Below are 7,367 nucleotides of genomic sequence, written 5' to 3' on the forward strand. Positions count from 1 at the left end.
GACACCCATGGCAGTGAAAGTAGAGTAATGCATGATATCTGACAGTTACACTGCAGGGCTCATCACAGGGGACTTGCATTTTCCTGTGGCAATGTAGCTGTTTCTGTGTTGGGCCACTGCATTGCCATTATGGGAAGAAGTGGAAAACACCGATACATACCACTGTGTGAATATTACAAAGCACAATATAATTGCCCATGTTGCAGTTTGGCCAGGATGTCAGGATTAACACTCCCTCCTCTGTCAAGAAATGTTTAAATGAGCACAGATGGTCATGGCTCAGCCTGGGGTTCCCATGGATGTCTAGTGTGTGGTGTAAAACACTTGGACAATCCCCAATCTGATTGTATATCCAGCCAGATGAAGTTGGGCGCTCAAGAGGTTTCAGCTTAGGGTAGCTGTCTGGGGAGAGACTCAAGTTCTCTGTTAGCCATTCTTCTTCCTAATATCTTCTGCAATGCAGTGGAGTCTTCCCTTTGAGCCTAAACTGAATGAGGAAAAACTAGTAAGAGTGAAAAGTAGCAACTGGCCTAGTGGTTGGGGGTACTGTGTTTCCTGACTAGCTGTATTAAGAACATGCTAGAAAGGATTGCTTATGGGCCAGTTACCCTATCCTGGGGAAGTTCTGCAGCCAAAGAGGCAGAGCACTATCGAATTGCCTCCCATGCTGGGATTTCCTCCATTCTGCATTTTCTGCTTAGGACAGTAGGATCTATAGACTTTCTGTTCCTAACACACTTTTGTCAAGGTTCAAACTTGGATCAAAATCCCTGTGATATGGATTGTCCCTGCCTGAGGCCTGGTACTTTACCAGATGCCCCTTGTGTGGGATCTTTGAGCATTTGTGAGTCCTGGACTGAGTTTGGTACTTCTGCGTGGTTCTGTGTAGACATAGTGTCTTGAGTCTCTATGCTCCGCTCCTGAGCTTGCCATAGCTGTGTATAAGGGTTCATGCAGTTGCTGAGAGCTAGATAAAATTTTTCTGCAGGCCATATCCAACCCAGAAATTGTATGTTCAACACTTTGGTATTATATCACGATCCCTCTTCTAATTCTGTGGATATAAGCAGGTGTGGTGCACAAGGGACAAAGGGTTTTGCCAGTGGCAATGCAAACGGTGTAGAGATGTGGGCTGGTATTATAGAAAACACATGCTTGTTAAGTGCCCTATTTAGGCTTGTCTGCATGGTCCTATTAAAGCGAGTGTTGGCTCCTTTGATGGGGCACGAGACTGGTTTCCTTCATCATTTCCCCTGATTTATGTCCCAGCAGCAAACCTGTATGTCAGTGGGGAAGGACCAAGTAACGAGAGAAGTTAGCCAAGCCTCACCCCATCGGCGTGATAGGACATCAGATCCTTCAAATCCTTGCCTTTGGCAGCCTGTTAGTTACAGGGTTTAAATCATGCCTTTTAAGATGCAGGTAGAGACACTAAAAAGCTTTGGCCTTTCTGAATTAGGGCCTGGATTGTGTAGTTAGAGTCATTTTCTCAATTAGCTAAACATAAATCAGTATAACGAGGCGCTTGGGAGCACTGGGCAGGTTTAGTACCTTGTCTCTCCTGCCTCTGTCCATACCACTCCCACCTGCTTGTTTGGCTGATCAGCCAGTGATTTTATTTTTCCACGCTGCTAGAGTTGAGCAGTGGGTTTTAATGTCTGAACTGGTTTTCACACCTGGCACATGTGTGTGAGAGGTGAGAACTAGGAGAAATTGCTCTTACGCAGTAAGTAAAAGCAGCCCTCATGTGTGGCAGAGATCTGACAGTCTCAGCACTCCATGCCACACCATCCTTCAGAGGATGGGAACAGTGTCCTATTGAATAGGCAGTGGTGGGTGGTGGCATGAGTGCAGAAAGTCTAGCAGCAGCAGGGATGTCAATCGGTGTGATATCTAGGACTGCAAAGCGTGTGTAGGGCCAGGAGCTCCGTTTGTACTCTAGAGCTGGGTAGCAAACACATGACTCCCTTTTCCAGGGCTACACCATATAATGGCTGTGCTGTTTCCTGGACGCTGCTGGATAATTGAGATGGGAAAGGTTGCCCTGCAAGCCCAGTTCAGCCCAGACCTCTGGGGGAGCACTGGGATCCATTTGAGCAGGCGGTGAGAGAAGGAAGTTCCTTGCAGCAAAGAATGAAACCCCAAGAGCTGGAAGAACCCATTTTATGCCTTGTGATGCCACTGAAGTGGATATAAAGGATCCAATGTGAAAGCTGCACTGCTAGGAACACCTCTTCAGTCTCTTCCATTTTGCAGAATGGGGGAGGATGTGGCAAGATAGCTGAATGAAGGAACAGAGTCACTGTTCACCCAGACCATGCAGGGACAGAAGCTGTGGCCCTTCCTGGGTCTGGTTCCAAGGGTTGGAGCTGAGTAAGACAAAAACACTGAAACCAACCTTAATTGCTTTGTGAGTAATAAAAGTGAAACATGGGTCATAAATAAATCCCTGAATGATGGGCCTCTTTAACTTTCCCCATGCACAGTTTCTTGCTTTTCCCTGAAGCAGTTGGTAGTGCTGGTGATGTATCTGAACATATGATCATCTGGTGTGATCCTCTCATGTTCTTGTTATCAGTGCTGAATCTGACTCTCCAAATGTCTCTCTGACGTTTCTTTTCTCTGCGGTGCACAGTAATGGGTCTTTGTTCAGTTTGCAGGTGTTACCTGATGATACAGGGCCAAATTAAGCCCAAGATCTCAGTCTGCTTGTTTGTTGGGAAGGCATTGCTCTGAACTCACTGTGGCTCGGGAACTCTTAAACAAATACCACAATGGGTTGATAATGGAACAGCAGCAGTCAAGGTCTTGCTGACAGGCAACAGGAGAAGCTCCAAATGCATAACTGCTGACCTGATGTTGCTTCTGCACTAGTACATAAATGTCATGAAGGAGACCCCATTGAGTTATTTCCCATACGCAGCTTCCTTCTTCAAAGAGTCAGTAAAGGATCTAGTAGAACAAAGGACAGAGTCACTCCGTGAACTTCAAGCTTAGCAATGTCATAAAGGCATCTTGCTAGCAATCGATTTCAAGTGAGGCCCTAGCTGCACCGCAGTCATAAGGTCCAGCAGCAACAGAAATACAAACCCTTCGGCTACCTACCGTGTAGCTAAAGGGCATCTGACCTTCTTGACCATTGCCTCCACATGGCTGTGGACCACCGTGTCACCAGGAGTGCTGAAGGGATGGAGAGCCCTGGGAGTCATTTCTAGGCAGCAGATTAGAGCAACTGACTGTTGGTGTGACCCCTTCACTAAAGGATGGAGCTTAGTATCCTGCAGATGGTGTCTCAGCAAGCCATGTTATCTTCCTTCCTTCCTTTCTCCATGTAGAAGGGTAACCTTTTGCACTACCACAGCTTTAGGAGGTCATAAGCCATCAGCCCAGCAAGGGTGCCCCACTAGAAGTGTTTGTTGACTGTGTATGATATGACTGAAGAGTCACAAATTGGCTATCCCTCAGATTGTTAGTTTGGGCAACAAACTCTATAAACTTACTGGAGACCCATGCTGTGAGCCAGTGCTGAAATCTGTGCTGAGTATACCCACTATGCAACATGAGCTAGGTAGAGTGAAACAGCTGTGTCTCTGCAGGCTCAAGTCACTTTTCCTGTTCCAGTGTAGACGGATGCTCTGTCCCCAGGAAGAGTTAATGCAATTCAGATATCATCTTCTTCAAAGTTTCCCAATTTGGGTCTGGATTAGGTTTATGACTATCACCCAAAACCCTGCATCATGTTTTAAGTAGTTCTGTAGCTGTTTAGGTGATGACTCTTGTTGCTGATTGTGCATATTTCATTGTCTGGAGTGCTGATGGTGTCCTAGAGGTTGTGTCTCTGGCTTCGCTATCATGTGAGCTGCAGCTGGTCCCACATTTTGGTGGTTAGCTTCATGGCAGAGAAGATAATACTGTTTGGCGTGAGGATGTGCTCATAAAGACCCAGGTCCATTCCAGTATTTTTCTAACATGCTTCTCTGGTCCTCCAAGAAGAACATCTTGCAGCTGTTTTAAAAAGTCATGCCTGGTTCTCTGCAGGATTTTCGTCCTGCTTCCAGATCTTTTTTTTCCCCTGTCTGCTAAAATACCAATTGTTTTCTTTTCTGCGTTCCTCAAATCAAAATATTTAGTGATGGACTTTTCACCATGACATCCCACTGTATCCCCTAACTACTGTGGAGTGTTCATCAGTCTCATTGACATTAACCAGTTCTGCAGGAAAACAGCGCTGCCAAGCAGGCAGGCTCCTGCTCCTGGACTTGCTCAGCATATCTGGTATTGTCAGTGACGGTCCCTCTGTGAGTCTCTTGGGGGTGATGCTCTCACTGGCAGAACCTGAGAAGCTATCAGAAAATACTTTCCGTGGCCTGGCAGTTGCACTTGTACACGCATGATGCTCCCTTTTGGCTTTGACATCCATAAAGCTAGATCTGCTTTTCAAAGGGGGGGAATCACGTTTTGCTTTTCAAGGCCTAGTCCATCTCCTCTGCCCCAGCTGACCACAACACTGGAGTCATTCATTACTCAAACCCTCCCAAGTCACCAATAAGTTTTCTCCTTCTGTCCTTCAACCAGTTTCCCTTCCTCCTTCTAGCAGCTGCTGAGAAACTTCATGGACCCATCTGTCCTCCAGGCTAGGCAAATAACCAGGGCTCCTCAGAGCCATCAGGCTGAGCAGAAGATGGGTGAGCACAGGGTGGTACTGGAAGTGCTTTGATTCATGGAATTAATAGGATTAAACTCACAGCCAGTTTCAGAAGCCCAGGTCCCTGCTGGTCTTCCCACTTCTCACAGGCTTTGGGGTTATCGATGTTCACCATTACACCCTAAACGCTTGCACTCAGAAATCTTTGCTTTTACCTACTATGTCTGCGACCCCAGAGGTGGCTGTTTTGAGTTGGTCATCTCTGGAGAGGTGGCAGATGATAACCCATCTGGGCATTCCTGGAGAGAGCCAGAGGGAGACTTCCTGATGGGGGCGAGGCCTGGGGAAGGCATTTGGGATGGCTGCCATCCACAAACACATCAAAGGTGCGAATGGCTTTTATCAAGAGGCAGTAAAACTTTAATCCAAAGCCCACTTTAATGTATTTGCCACATATTTAAAAGGGAACTGATTTCAGAAATGCTTTCGAGAGTTTTAAAAATTCTCCTGGACCTGTGTCTTACAACTCTCTCCACTCTGGAAACCTGATGCTTTTGTTTCTGGAATCCCAGATGTTCGGGACTCATGACTGAGGAGGGAATGAGAAATAAACCCATTTCTAAACCTTTTCTGAAATATGTGCTCAAATAGCTTTTTTCCTAGCTTTAAGCCTCTGCTAAACTCTGAATTTTTTTAATCACAGACCACGCTTACAAGTACCACCTCCTCAGTCAGGAAGCGAGACATCTTCCCATTCAGTTGTCAAAAATCCCTTATTTCCAGCTCAGTAAGGCTGCAAGACACTGGCCTTTTGACCTGCTGGGGTGCTTGCCTCTAGTCTGGAGCTTTAGCTGGTCCTATTTTGCTGGAAGAAATCTACCTTTAGTGTGGAAAACAGGAGCAATTCCCTGGCAAGATCAGAGGAACTGTAGCCTTTCTCATTTTCTTTCTTTTTTTCTTTTTCTGCGGGAGAGTTTAAACATCACTGCTTTCATTTGGAAAGGGCGAGTGACTTTCCCATGCCGTAATACCCAGCAAGTGTTGAGAGAATGTGGTTACATAAAACCATATTTTTAATACAACCGACAGACTGTCTTGAGAGCTAAGTGTTTTTTGACAGTTTTTATGCACCTGTTAATTCAAAGCTCTTAACATGTGCCAGTTAAAAAGAGCCAGGCACTAAAACATCCACCCTGTGGACGGCAGGGGCTCAGCTGCACACCAGAGCACAGGGAATCCGTGCAAGGTAGAAATTTGGCTTCTCTTCCAGGACCGACTGGTACATGACTAATTCAACTCAGAGCTTTTGTTTCCCAGTCCTGCTTGGCCTTGAAGATTCCTGCTTCTGCTTTGGACCTGAAGAACAGCTGATGTTTCTTTGGGTTTCTTCTGTTTGCTTTTCCCAGCTATGGTAGATATCAGAAAGAAAAGATGTTAAACATCCCATCAGGGCTATGTCCTTAAAAGAGATTCGCTGACAATACCTCCCCAGTCTCCTCTGCTAAATTTGTGCCTTCTTGTTTTCTGGATAGTGGGGTTGCTTCTTATAATCAGTACTGAGACAGGCATTGGCAAAGCCCAGATGGAAACCTGCCGCACAATCCTCCAGCGTGTCTGCTGGAGCCACAGAGGCCACTCCATGCTCAGAGGGGGTAGGTGGTCTGTTAAGACACAGCCTTGCTGTCAGTAACATAAAGTAAGGCTGGGAAGTCCTCCTCCTCTTCTCTAAAATTTTCCTTCTTCTCCACCCCTTCAGTATTACCAAACTCTGAATTTAGAGATTTTCTCAGGGTCATTTTAAACCTCTCACAGCCAGATCTTCCCTCTTCCTTCTCAGACTTTCTCCCCACGTCCTATCTGCTTACATCCCATCTCCACAGAGTTTTGGCTGGCTGTCCACACTGTGGGTCACCTGGTGGCCTCATCCCTATGGAGAAAAGCTTGAAAACTCAGCATCATCTAATATAAAGGCTCAACAAAACAGAAGGCAGATACAACAAATACAAGAAAGCTTTAGAATTTTAAACACTTGCAGGTGCTGCCACAGGAGTTTCTGTGGTAGAAATGACCAGCTAACCCTGAAATGAGAGGCCGCTTGTTTTTTTGTGCAAGGCCTAGGCACTCGTGACTGTGCATTTGGGATGTGTTTCTGTGTAAGGTGGGGTTAGCATGCCACTGCCACTTTCCTGCTGTATAAACTTAGTCAGTCAAGCCCTTACCTGATAATTGCACTGCCTTCAGGAGGTGGGGCTGTGGCATCTCTAGATCTTGATCTCAAGGCCAAGAGGCATGGTGACAGTCTCTAGTGTTAAGCCCAGAGCTTTAGGCTCTGGAGAATTGGGGCACAGCAGAGAGGTGTGTGAAGGCCAAGGACAATTGTCCTGTAGGGTTGGAGATATGGGCTGGAGAGGAAGGGGAAATGGCCCTGGCTTCATCTGCATGCCAGGCTTGTTGGGGTGTTTAAGGTCAGCTGTGGCATCCATTCTGAAGTGGAGGTGAATCCAACACTGCTATCCTAGCTGGGTTACAAGCAGGCAGCAGGTTTGCCTGTGGCAATGCAGGTACCAGGAGTTGACCCTGACCCCAGCTGAAGGGGAAGGTGCCCTCAGAGGACACAGGAGCATATATTTGGAGGACAAGAGTGCTTCGGTACATCCTGCATGTTGAGCCCCAGCTGAGGAGATCACTGCAAGGTGGTCAGTAGAGCTGATGGGACATGAAG

This window comes from Accipiter gentilis, chromosome 8 (genome assembly GCF_929443795.1).
Source record: "Accipiter gentilis chromosome 8, bAccGen1.1, whole genome shotgun sequence".
Lineage (NCBI taxonomy): Eukaryota > Metazoa > Chordata > Aves > Accipitriformes > Accipitridae > Astur > Astur gentilis.